Source organism: Aphis gossypii, chromosome 3 (genome assembly GCF_020184175.1).
Source record: "Aphis gossypii isolate Hap1 chromosome 3, ASM2018417v2, whole genome shotgun sequence".
Classification (NCBI taxonomy): Eukaryota; Metazoa; Arthropoda; class Insecta; order Hemiptera; family Aphididae; genus Aphis; species Aphis gossypii.
In genome coordinates this window covers 1,495,592-1,509,990 of record NC_065532.1, presented here as the reverse complement: position 1 = coordinate 1,509,990, position 14,399 = coordinate 1,495,592, and the positions used below count along the sequence as shown (strand labels likewise).

Genomic DNA, 14,399 nt, shown 5'->3' with positions numbered 1-14,399 from the left:
AGAAAAACAATATTATAATATTATCCAACGTTTATTATTATTATCATCCTCAATATAATAATTTTTACTTTAGTTAGAACCATACAGAAAAAAAGAAAGATATAGAGATAGAAATATATACAAATAATAATAATAATAATAACAACAACAACAATAATGCAAAAATAATAAGGATAATAGCGGTTTTGCGTGCTCATGAACCTATAATTATATATATTATTCTGTAGTGTACTTGTATACACCCTACACATAAAAGCATCGCACATCGTTTTGAATATTATAATTATTATTATATGTTTATTGTATAGGTATATGTGACTAAAAGCCCAAAACGATACGAGAAAATGATAATAGTATTATATTATAGCGTAAATCATGAGTGAGTACCATAAAATATTGCTTGATGTATAATGTCAAGTTATATAAGCGTAGGTACCCATAGTATATGATGGATGAATAAAAAACTTAGAGTTTTTTCTTTTTAAAGCAAAACGATTGTTTTCTTGAACAACTTTCATATTGTTCAACAACGATGACCACATAAAACTAAGAAATCACATGACCTTTTTTTGGAAATTTAAAGTTAATCATATATTCAGCTTCTAATTTTTGTTTTTATTCCAATTTTCATACTCCGGACCAAAAAGTGTTTATCACAAAAATTTTAACCGTTTGTTTCATTAAGGACTTGTTGCAGTACTACTTGTTGTAGTTTAAATGTATTTTCTAAAAAAATATAGAACGACACAACTGTGTTCAGTGGCGCATTTTCAACATTTTTCTAGGGGGTCCACAGTTTATATATAGGTAATTAAATAATTTATATTAACTATGATATAACTTACTATATTATATCTATTACCTTTATCACACATTATATTTAGTCATAACTTGGAAACCGTCGTCAGAATACCAATTTCTATACTTATTACTCTATACTGCAGGAATATGTATCGGTTTTTTTCCTGTGGGGGGGGGGTCCAGTACCCTTGGACCTCCCCCGTAAATACGCCATTGACTATGTTCACAGACTGTTAAATGTATATTGTATTAAATATCTTTTGATAAATAAACCTAGCAAATATTCATTAAGAGAACTCTGGATAAATTTTGCACTGGTCTATTTCGTTCTGAACCTGGTTTAATCCTTATATGGATATAGTTTGCTTTAAGAAATTTCAATTTTATTACTTTTTTACGATTTTAATAAAAAACCCACATCACTGAAAATTACTTCAAACATTACTAGCTCCACTTCGACACTAAAACATATCATTATAAAGCTGATGATATGTTCGAAATAAATCTAAATTTAAATCTGAAATTTTATTTATTCAATAAGTATTTATTTGACCCTATTATGTACAATATATTAAAATATATTACAACAATAGCAAATCTACATTTTAATAACATTCTTAAATAATTTCAAATTTAGTAGTTTAAAATATACGGAAATAGTTTTAAAATATTATTTAATCGATATGGAACTATTTAAACGTATTCTAATATGTTAATATTTATAACTAACGTAACTTAATATACAAAAGAATTTAATTATATAGGTATGAATTATTTTTAGCAGTAAAACGATATGAATTTTTATCGATGGCAAATGGCAATTACTAATAGTTAATTATCTTTACTATAATTCAATTTACTACCTTAAATTAAATATAAACATTTGATGTAACTTCTATTATAGTTAAACTTCACTTTTATCTGTTATTTAAATTAGTACAAAATGCTTAGTAGACAATTTTTCTAGCGTCTATAAATATAGATAAATTTATATAAGTTACAAATCGAAATAATGTAAATTTAATAAATACAAATTAAATATTCAATCATGTATATAGGTATGTTTATGTATCATATATACTTAACATGATAATAATGAATTGTATTGTATAGTATCCAGTTTTGAATCAGATAGCTAAAAAGGAATTCCATAGTAATAAAATATATTGAATTAAATTTAGTCCTAGCTATTTATTAATCGTTTAACGTATAATATTATCTAGCATCGTCCACTGTAGTAACCTAATTCGACATGTTATTTTTAACGATCCAATGTCTTTGAACGTTCAAACATTAAAAAGTACGATAATTTTACCATTGCATGCCATTTATGTTAATACTTAATAGAACTGCTAGTGCTTAGCAGTGTTTTTATAATACGCGACGACTCTCGGACGATTCTCACGGATATTTTGCACGCCCTATAATTTGTCAAATCGTAACATCTTGTAATTTTTATAAAGAAACCTTATTATGAATTTAAAAATACGAGTATATCCACGATTTTCACATTTATAATCTCTTTTGTGTTTAAATTGCCTTAAACGATAAAATATAATAATGTAATGTAGCACAACGGTTGAAATGTAATGATTTTACAAGTACCTACTTTTTTTTCCATTGTACCTACATTAATCCCGGATCTAGACTTATCAAATCAAGATGTCGAGATATAATATCTCAGTCTAAAATCTAATCTATATATAGTTGGTACTCTATATTATACTTTATTGTCTTTAGATGAAACAAAGAAATAAAGCATCAAAATCGAACCATTGACAAAATCAGATTAGGAGGTACCTATATATTATATGGTATGTACACTACACAAAAGAAAATCATATTACATTCAATGTTTTTGTATTCAGAAAAACTATATAATTCTAAATAATAGTAGGTATACATGTATTTTTTTATTATGTAACTATTATTACATACACATGTAAAACCTAAAAAATATTTCAAATTCATTGTAGATGTTTAAATTGTATATGACATTGGTCTGTGGGTAATTTATTGTAAATATATAATCCTATACACCTAATACTTATATATCTATTTATTTTATTAGGTATATAATAATCGACTAGAAGACGGGAATGAGTTCAATGTTTTCAGTTTTATTTTGGCGAATCACAATAATATACGTATACATAATAATGTTTAATGTATTATACGGTTCGTCAAACAGGATGGAAATTAACGGAAATGTTACAATTTTCCCCCTAGTTCGTAATCAGAATATTATACGTTTTATAGCCGAACGGAAATACGGAATCACACGTCAAAAAACACGTTCTACGGTAATTCTACTGAAGCCTTTAAAGGTCCAGAGTAAAAATAATTATATTGACCGAACAAAGATTATTATTACTGACGTCGTTGTGATATATAATAATATAATATATTAATACATTATATGCATATAGAGAACACGAATAACCCTTAATTACAATGCAACGTATTATACGTCATTGCAAATTTGACTTTATATGTACAGATATCAACCGTATTGTAAATTTTATTTATTTTATTAATAAAATAAAAATGTATTTTTACTTATCAAATAATGAAGGTATCACTTGACACTTGTATTTCAAACTATAAACATCTATTGTCATATAAATTATAAAATGATATGTTAAAAACACATAGCCATCTCATAACCCTGCAGATATACCAGTAATATTTCAAGTGGATGACAACCAAATATATCATAACAAGTGTATAAACTAATGGGTGAGCTTAGCACTTATTGTAGGTAGAATACTAGTTCAGAAGACTTTTTTCCTATTTTCTGTGATAACTGGAATTTTGTTCGTTTTTTGTTAAATTACTATAAATTACAATAGTTCTAAACCCACGCCATCGACGCAAAGCTAAATTATGATTTTTTTTTTTTTTATCATTTAATAGATACAACTGTAATTACAAGTTTTGTTTAATTTTTTTATGAAAATATTTTTATCTAAAACATTTCAAATTTATAGAACTGGTTCCATTAAACGCTAATACTCGGGTACTAACTCAATCAATACCAAATACAACTATTATAATAGTCGAATAAAAAGATGAAAGTATTCCTACACAGTGCACAGTTATAAGGGCGCTGCATTTTACTAGCTCCAGGCGTCAAATGTCCTAGATCCGGCACTACATATACAACGAATGTTTTTTTTTTGTCTGCATCGATACCGGAAAAAAATATTTAATATGGTATGTCTTTTAAGTCTGAATTACGAACGAGAATTCAAGAACCAATTTTTTTTTAACATTATGTTGCTGTTATAGGTTACTAGACATTATCAAAACTTTATGTTATGTACCTTAATGGTTTTTAGCAATTAGTATACATGTAACACAGACTTAGAATTGAAAACATCCATTTTTTTTTTCAATTCTAGTTTAAAAACACGGGAATAATAAAATAACAAATGCATTTTAACTAACGTAGTTTGTATTTGAGCTTATATAATTGGTTTCTAAACAATAAATTTGCTTTAAAAATGTCAGGTATTGATCTGTTTTTATAATTTAAATATGGTCAAAGTATTTTGAGGCTACACGGTTATACCTAATTTTTTAGTTAATTAGATTAATAAATTTTGGAAACTACAGATTAAAAAGAATAGAAAAAAGTTATTTCTAATATTACAAATAAAATTTGCAAAGACCTACTTTGCAATAATATGAATCGTATAAGATCTTGAGTTCTACATGAAAAGTTCTATATATATATTCGAATTAATGAACTGTATTATCGTTTTTATTTTATAGTCATCTTTTATTATATTAATTATTATTCTCAAATATTTTACACTGCCTATATATCTATAATTCTATAAATGATAACTGATCATTGCAATTACTTATGTATATTATATACCTATTATGCGTTTATTACTTATATAGGTAAGTATATAATTATTTTATTAATAAGAAACCTGTCCGGTATAACAAACTATATTATAATATCGTAAAATCTCGAGTTCGTGCTATTCGAGTTGATTATAATAATAAAAAAATCCTTAGGTCGGTATCTTTAGTGCTGCAAGTATACAATTAAACACTGTGTAACAGTGTTGGAACTCCAAAGATAACTCGAAAGTCGGTCAAAAGTTTTTATAGAAGTGAGCGAAAAAATTGTTTTCTGGTGAAACTATGCTAGAAATCGAATTAAATACACTTCCATTTTAATATAATATTGCTTTATTAAATACAAGATATTAATATTTGCAAGTACTGACTGGTTATACTACACATTGGTCATTGTATGTATACAATCGTGCATAGGTTTTAAATATTGTATGTAGCTTTTAATTTATAAGTCAAAGATTTCCTCAATTGTATACCTTGTTTAAGAAGATGCTACATACACATGTATGTGTAAAATGTACTGTTTAAAAGTTTAGAATGCTTATAACTAGGTTTAAAAATTTAAATTTAAAAAAAAATCAATAGATAATATTCTTACTTCTTAATTCGATAATAGATCAACTCGCTTTGGCGTAACATAACAGGAGTTAAATAGATTATTCAGAATATACAATTTTCTATGTGTATATTTTTAAGACGGAGATAATGCTAAACGTGTAGCTTCCTCTTAAGTGGATAAGTATATAATAATATAAAATGGATTAATTTCAGTCTTGTTTATTGTTTTAGCTGTATTTATAAAAAGCAAGATGACGATGATAATATTAATAAAATATTATAATAGCAGTGAATTTTGTTTATGAGTGCGTCTGAAGTGACGATTACCAGATTGACCAGTTTTTGTTTCTCAAACTTGATAAATTGATAAACCGAAAAATAATTATGTATTGATTCTTTTATTATTATTATGCGAAGTCGCGTACAAGATTCCCATTCAGTACGATTATTATTATTTATTGCAAAACGGACCCGCCCGCCAGCATCTGAATCGTTTACGTGATGTTATTATAATACATAACATTATTATACTAAAAAAATTGCTCTGAATGTCCATAGATTTTTACTCTTAACATAGATAATGTGTGTGTACCCGCGCGTGCGTATGCATAATATTATAAGTTTCACATGTATTGATTTAAGTTTTAGTCAGTTAGAACCAGTTTATTTGAACTGAATAAATGAATAATATACATTCATATCGTGATACTATGCGTGTACAGCAGACAGTAAAAACGAAGTCTTCGTTTGATTTTTATTGTTAATTATTCAATGAAACACACCATTTCATGGTCCACGGCAATAACAATGTAGTCGGCGAAAACGAAATTCGCGATAACTGTGTAGGTAATATTATATTAAACTATTATATAAACTAATAAATAACGTGTGCCTGTATAATAATATAGTTTATATTCGCCAACAATAAATTTTAATTCCACGGTGTAATTTCAAAGGTGTTATTTGGGCATTTTATATGAAAATTAATCTTTTATCACCTGGTAATATACACCTCCCTGTAATTATATATTATGTAATAAATAGTATTATATATTTATACGGTACATCATAATATGTATTACCTACAATCCTAGACACTCATAACGTAGTATACTATACATCAATACGCATAGGTATACCTAGAGAGCTCTCTAGGTATACCGTTATGAATATTTAGTTGGTAGATATATTATAATATGCGTACAGGCAGCTGGTACTAAATAAGTATAATATGTTGTGTAGTATTCCCACAGTCCTAAGTAGTATAATATTATAGTAATACATTGAAGGTATAGGCGCGGAATAGCGGCAACAACGAACCAAAATATAATTCATTATAATAAGACATATGTTTGCACGTTGTTTTGTTTTTACACCGCTCGATATCAATTATAAGAAACCTAGATAATATGCAATTACAGATCTGCATGGCACACATAATACGAAAAGCGTTTCAATACATCGTAAAGATAATGATCCTTATTATTATTATAAAAATACATTATATTGTTATAGATTAGCATCAATTATATGTAAGCGCAGTTGTAAGATTATGTGTGTTTACTAGAAGTGATGTGAAGGTTTATTATTTAGTGTTGTTTTTTTTCAAATAAAATTGGTAATAAAAAAAAATAATTTGTTAATTTGATAGCAAATATCAAATTAATCTATTCTAAACTTACATAAATTAAGATAAACATTAATATCATAAATTAGGGTAATTATTGCTAATAGCTAATTAGGTATTATAATTGATAATATTTTGTGTCTCAATGAAATCTACAGTTTAGATTTTTTCATCATTATTGATGCCCTCCATCAGCCTCACCTATTCAAAAGCCATGACTACAGTGTACGATTGTGTAGTATCTATTTAGAGGTACCCACGTGAGTTTTATAGTTTCGTAATATAATTACAATAGTATGGACACGGAAACGAAATTTAACTTACATGGAAGTTATTAAGCGATTAAGGTCATTGGAAGAAATTTTCAAGCATTGTAATGCAAATATGATGACTGCCAGACGAGAAGGATGGAGAAAAAAAAATAATAATAATACCACATATCTGGTGAAACGTGTTTTTTTTACCCATAATAAATATATATATTTTTTATTCGCTAATTTATTCAGATCTTTGAAGTGTGATTAGATCCAAATGAGGAATTATATATGTAGTTATATGTAGGTATATTTACTTATAAAAAACGTATATTTATGTTAGATAGTAAGTTCATTTATCTACTATTCGGATATTATGTGAGTAGGTGTGGGCGTTTTTGAAGTGAAATTTAGCTCAAGGGCATTTTAGCCATTTAAGATTCCATGCTGATGCACAGAATTTGTTTGTAAAATATTTATGTTCTTTGTGAATGACAAAATTGAAAACTTATTATACTTAAAAACAATAAATTATCTTGCTGATATTTATTACGATATGTACAGTATTTGATCAATGAAATAGTACTTGCCACATAAATTTTAATTTATCATAAAATGTATTGGTTACATTAAGTAAAAACAGATCAACAAAATGAACAAAATGGAAAACAATTATTTTTTTTTTACAATTTTAAATTTATAAACGTTATTCAAAAATTTTTATTTTTATTCTAGTAACTCTTGTATCTATAATAATCCATAATATATATAAAATATAATATACTCTAATAATCATTTTCATGTTATATATTATAATTTATATTTACCGACACTGCACATATTATTTTGATGTGTAAGCTTTGAAAAAAAAAGTTTTATAATTAAATTTTCCATGTAAATTTCAAATATGACCTTAGTTTTATCTATATTTTTTCTTCTTATAATGACTTTAAAATACCTGAAAAATAGTTGTCAACTAACCATTATTATTATGTCCTCGGCATCTTTATTTTTTTATTTTTTTAGAAATTATTGATTGAAAACATCAATAGACATTAGACATGAATACATGACACAACAAATTCCAAAATCAGATATAAAAATAGCATGCATCATTCTGTATACTACGCTTCATATCCACAATATTATCATGATGTTAATAAAATTATTAGTAGGCAATAACAGATATCTATCAAAGTATTTTTTTAAATTACTTATTAGATTTAATTTATATTTCCTTTAACATAATATAATGAGTAAGTTTTAGTCTTCTTCATAATTCGAAATGTCTGTCAGCTCTACAATTCGAATTTTTTTTTATCAGAACCTTTATAGTTCAAATTTCTTTATTATATTATATGAACTCAAATAAATTTACTATGACAATTATAATATAACGATTGTGTATAAATAGTCTTATTGACATATTCATACGTATAGTGGTTATCAGTCTAAATATGGGCCTCGTTAAGTACAAGTGTTTGTCGCTCACCTATAAAAAAAAAAAGTGAGTGTGGCAGTTGAAGCTGGTAAAAAAAGATGTTGCCCTAGATTTTTGTACCCCAACTTCAACGCATTCAATTATACTCAAACAAAAAGAAAATTTTACTATATTGACACCTTACTATAATAATAAAAATAAATACAATAATGTATGTAGGACGTAGGTATGTAATAAAATTTTTCACCTCTCTTTAATTTGAATTACTTGTTTTTTCCCCTCGATTATACAAACACTCGGTAAATTGAAAACCTCTATAGATCGAATTTTTAGTTCGGTTCCCTGAATTTTAAGTTATGAAGTGATGACTATATACATTTTTACACATATCTTTATAAAAAATAAATGCACCTTTGACTGAAAAAAATTAAAATATATAAGTTTCTACACGGTAAAAAAAACAGCATCATTTTAACTACATTTTCATACATAAAATATTATAATATGCTACATCGTCGTATCTCCATTTTAATGTACCAATCTCTGGAAAATCATTTTTCTAGTAGATTCTTATAATCGTTGTTTTAAAATAAACTAAAAAAATATAAGTTAATGCAATATTGATGTTTTTTTTTAGTCGTAAGATCAACTTCACAGGGGAAAAAATTATATCATTTTTTGTATTAAATTTAAATTTTTTTCTTCGAGACAGATAGTGCCACTAATACATTCATTATTCATATTTTATCGCTCAATATTCTATGAACGAGAGTTAAGTCCATAAAAGTATACTTGAAATCTGCTCTATAGTCTACTATTTTATTTAAAATAAGCCATATCACTTCAAATGAGTGATCCCAAAGATCTTCAGTTTCTAAGATTCACACAAGTGTTATTTAAGATATATCAATGTTAAAATTTCCTATAACTCGATTGCAGCGCTATACCTATCAAGTCCAACTTGAATCTAAACCATCTTGGGACCCACTTAAACACACACATAAAATTCCATCAAAATCAATCCAGCTGTTTAGGAGGAGTTCAGTAACATACACATTACACATAATATACAGAAGAATTATACATAGGTATAAAAATATTTTATTATTAAATTAATAGATCATCAAATATTATTATGTTTTTTTTTTAAATTATTTAAAAATGTAACATTTTATTAGCAAAAAAATATACACACAGATAAACAATTAGTAAAGGAATTAACACAATTATTTTACTGTGTAGGATTTTACATAATATACAATTTTTCTACAGTATATAGAAACTATCATATGTATATTTTTAACATGCTATATATTATGTAGGAACTTATATTTATCCTACAATAGATGATATGTGAACCATTTATAGATAGTATTTTTCGTTATAGGTGTATAGAGTTCATTTAATGGAATAATAAATTGAATAAACCGCAGAACTCCATAATACATTTTGTACATAAAACCACACGACCGATTAAACTAAACAACTCAACACACCTATAATGTTGCAAATATACGCTATATATGAATAGTCAATCGAAAGGAATCGTAATTGTTTGTGCGCTTATTAGCCGTTAGGGCTTTGATTCGCTTTAAAAATTTAAGTGAGAGTAGTTTTCAGAAAAAAAAAATGAAAAAAATGATTTGTTTTCTATTGTAATTTCAATGCTAACCACGTGATAATGTTGATAATATACACACATATGCATGTCATATTATGTATAATATATTTAAGGACGGTGACGAACATATCTATACTTGTATTTATATTTTAGTACTTACATTATACGAAACTATAGTTTACCCTAATATAAAAATGCAGATATTAAATTATTTAAATTATAAAAATATACTATATAGGTATATATTTGTAAAATAAAATGTACAATAAAACCATTAATAAAGATTCAAAATATAATTGTGATTAATTAATAGAATTCTATAGTTTTATGTACAAGTATGTAGGTATGTATAATAATGATATGTGGCAGACTACAAATTCAATTCAAGTTCAAAATCGAAATATCAATGGGTATAATAATTTATAATACGTAGCTTAACAAGTGTCCTGCGCCATAGCAGCAAAATTGCATTTTAATTTTTAATTATAAAAACAATTTAAAAAATGAAATTTAGGTATTTAAAAATACTTAATTTTATTTGTACTTACACAAATCTATTTGTTAAAAATTATAAATATCATGTACTACTAAATAAATGTGAAAGGGCAAGTGCGTACGCGGAACAAGGTCGACGACGGAGATTCGGGACAATCGCCTCGACTCGGCCCGCCGCCGCTATGGCCAATGAACCTCATCGTAATCACCGAACGGACAGTGTTCCCACATGATCAGAAGGGGTAGTGATAACTGATTTCGTCCATTCTTATCGTCTATTGCCGGTTACCTATCCTCCAAAAACAAAGTATATTCCAACGAGAAGACGAAAACGTACATTATTATTTGTTAAACATTAGTATGGGATTATATCGTTTATTTTCTATAAATAAATTTATAGTATGGTGACAAAACACTCAAGACGGTTTTGGATTCAAGGGTCTTTGTATTTTTACTGGTAACTAAAACAACTCAAACTGTTAGTAAGAAAGCGAGTACCTATCGATGAAAACAGATTTTACGCTTTTATACAAAAACTTACTACACAACAGCTACCTACGTAGTATGATGTTTTTAACTATATTAGGCCATTAAAGCAACGACCAGTTTCACATACAAACGCGAATCACTCAAGTAGCTTTTCAAAATATAATTTATATTAACGTATAGGTACGTGATTTAAACATTTTAGACTAGTATATAATCTAATACTTTTAGAAAATCACTAAAATGGTTAGATGTGGTTAGTGTATTTAGGGATCTATATAAATATACCAATCGATTACATTGTAATCGTTATCATCCAGAATGATTCGATTAGAGTGTCAAGACTTTATATTTTAGTGGTTTGTACCTCTATATTAATTATAATATATATTAGGTACCATTATGTATTTATGTATACTGTATATAGTTGATATATATATATTATATACTAGGTACTTGTGTAAAAACCGAAACTATACATCGTACAAGACTTACGTGCGCAAAATGATATTAAAAATGTATCTTGCAGGCCACTCCTGCCCCGTTGGTCGGGTACATTTCACGAAGACCGAACCCTGGGACTGACCGATACCGACTTTGATGGCCCATCGCCTACGATGACGTTAACGCCCGCGATATGATGATGCTGGACTGTCGGCGATCATCACGCGAAAACACACCTTTCAGAACAAGCGGAAAACACGAAGAGATCGCTCGCAGAGTACGTGGTGTATTCGTTGTTGTTGAGAGGGTTGTGGATGATATCGGAAGGGTTGTAGACGAGAAACACCGGGAAACGACAAACGAAACGATGGGCGACGAATGGACCGCGAGCGCGGGAGCCGGACGAACGTGTACTGCGCGCCTGCAGTCTGCACTCAGAGCGATCTGTGCGCACCTGTTGGAGCGGGCGCCCCGACCGTGTATCTTCTTCGAGGGTCGTCGGAGGGGATGGGTGCGGCGACGAGGACCGGCGGCTGACAGATACGGTCGACGGTCGAATGTTTCGCACGAAAGTCGCGGCGGCGGTTACCGGTTATAATATTATTATAATCATAATATTATCTATAAACATAGGTATGTTTTTACGCACGCACCTGTATATCCGTTTGGCGACAGGCGCAACAGGTTTATTTTTTTTTCTATGCCGATAATTTGCTCCCGTCTCAAGGGTCGATCGTCGTACTACTTTACTACTTACCGTGAAGAAAGAATACGAGTCTACCGCTGTGACACGTGATGTACTGATGTGTACGAGTGAGCCTTCGTGTTAAATCTTCATATTAAAACCGCATAACTGCAATACAAAGACTTGCAACGTCTGTAATATTCAATATATTATAGGTACCATTGTAAAATAAACTTGTCGAAAAACTTGTTGTACACATTTTTCAGTAATGTTGATTCATTAATGAAATTAAAATAATATAATTATAATTAATATTCAAATAATAATATAAAATGTGTTAAGGCGATAAATACCAACTACCTAGCGATAACTTTAATTATTAGGTATTCAATATTGATTATTGTTTATATCTTATTTTTACTATGTGGAAATTTTATCAACATAATATGGATTTTGGTGTGTTCTTTAATATTTAGGAATTACATATTGATAACTATAACTTCATCAAGAAACTATAATAAGTTGGTCAGTAATATATTTTCCTTTTTTATACATTATAACACAATGCGAATGTTTTCATCAAATTGTGTTTTTTTTTTATTATTATTAAAAATAGCTTATCTTAATAAATTAATATTCACGTTTAAAAAATCAAACATTACAAAATAAACTGTCAACTGTTAAAATTATTACATAGGTAGGAGGTAGGTATTTAAAAAAAACAAACATATAGGTACCTAATATATTTAAACTTTATCTAACTGTCAATACTTCATATAAATAAGTAGGTTGATAGATACTCTGCAGTTACAGCCATGAAAATATTAAATATCCAGTAATTTTCTTCATATTGACTTTTAAACTTTAATTTTAATCGTAAATTAAACCTTACAACTTTCAAATATTATTCTGTAGTTTGTCATATATTTATTCATAAGGAAACTAGAAAAATAAAAACGAAAATCTTTATATCTTTAGATTTAAATTAAAGTGTATTAGTTTTAATGATATCTCTCCACCTCGGTTGTCAACTTCAGTCAATATTATGCCATTATGGTAAATAATATTTATTTTTATTTATGTATCACAGTAGCAAACTTGTGTGTTTTTAATAGAAATACATTTTCTTAACTATACAAACTGCTGTTGTACATTTATAATAATAATAATCTTATTTAGTTTTTTGAAAATCATGCGTACATTGTGATTTGATCGTGAAATTAAAAAATACATTCCATTAAAATAAAAATAAATCTGTTTCAATCAATATCATCTGTACATTTGATATTGTCGTATATTATGTACACCTTGTATTAAAAACAATGCAAGACCGGTACCTCCTTCCGGCCTTTGTTGATCAAGGTGATGTCTTACAACTGACCAGCCCAGACAGCTAGACCCCTACGGATTCGGCCTAAATATGTCACTGCAGGTCAGCTGCCGTAACCTATACATAATATATTTGTTGGTAATTTGATTTTTTTTTTCGTGCACCCGTAGGCTTGACTGGGACGTCGGTGAGTATAACACCGGTTTGTTCACAAATCCGGAACTGCATGATAGTCTCCTTCCGTCTTCACCTACATAGCCTTCCACCATCCGAACGATGGTCAATAATCGATATTAAGTACAACATACATACCGCGTGCAAATATAAAAAAGACATAAATATAATTTGATTTTTGTGTGTTGACACACGTTCCGGTTTTTAATATTCGTCTACTTTTTTTCATTTATCAATCTCAAAGGTATAATATAATACAGTGGCGTATTAACGGGGGGGATGAGAGAGATATATCTCCCCCTTGACCTTTTTCTTAGCTTATATCCCTATTCGCTAATGAAATATTTGTTGTGCTTATTAATTGTTTAAATTTTAAATATTATTTTAATTATAGTTCAGATTGAATGGGCTTACAAAGCTTTACATTCATAACCGCATAAGATTGGACGTTGAAGAAATTATTGACAAAATAGCTAAAAAAGAAAGGATACAGATTGTTTTGTAAATGATAAATAAATAAATGATTCATTATTTAATATTTTTTATGTTATAATTATAAGGTCGATGCGCTTACTATGAACATATATAAATTAGGGCTCAGATTTTA

The 14,399-nt window shown here is 27.9% G+C and overlaps 1 protein-coding gene across 1 annotated transcript in view; it reads right to left on the bottom strand.

Moving 5' to 3' along the window:
• LOC114128100 (uncharacterized) overlaps positions 1-12,046 on the bottom strand; it is a 66,260-nt gene extending 54,214 nt beyond the window's left edge. The window contains exon 1 of the mRNA XM_027992532.2: positions 11,655-12,046. The gene's annotated coding sequence lies outside the window, so the exon portion shown is untranslated. The remainder of the gene's footprint in view (positions 1-11,654) is intronic.
• Between the last annotated feature and the right edge of the window lie 2,353 nt (positions 12,047-14,399).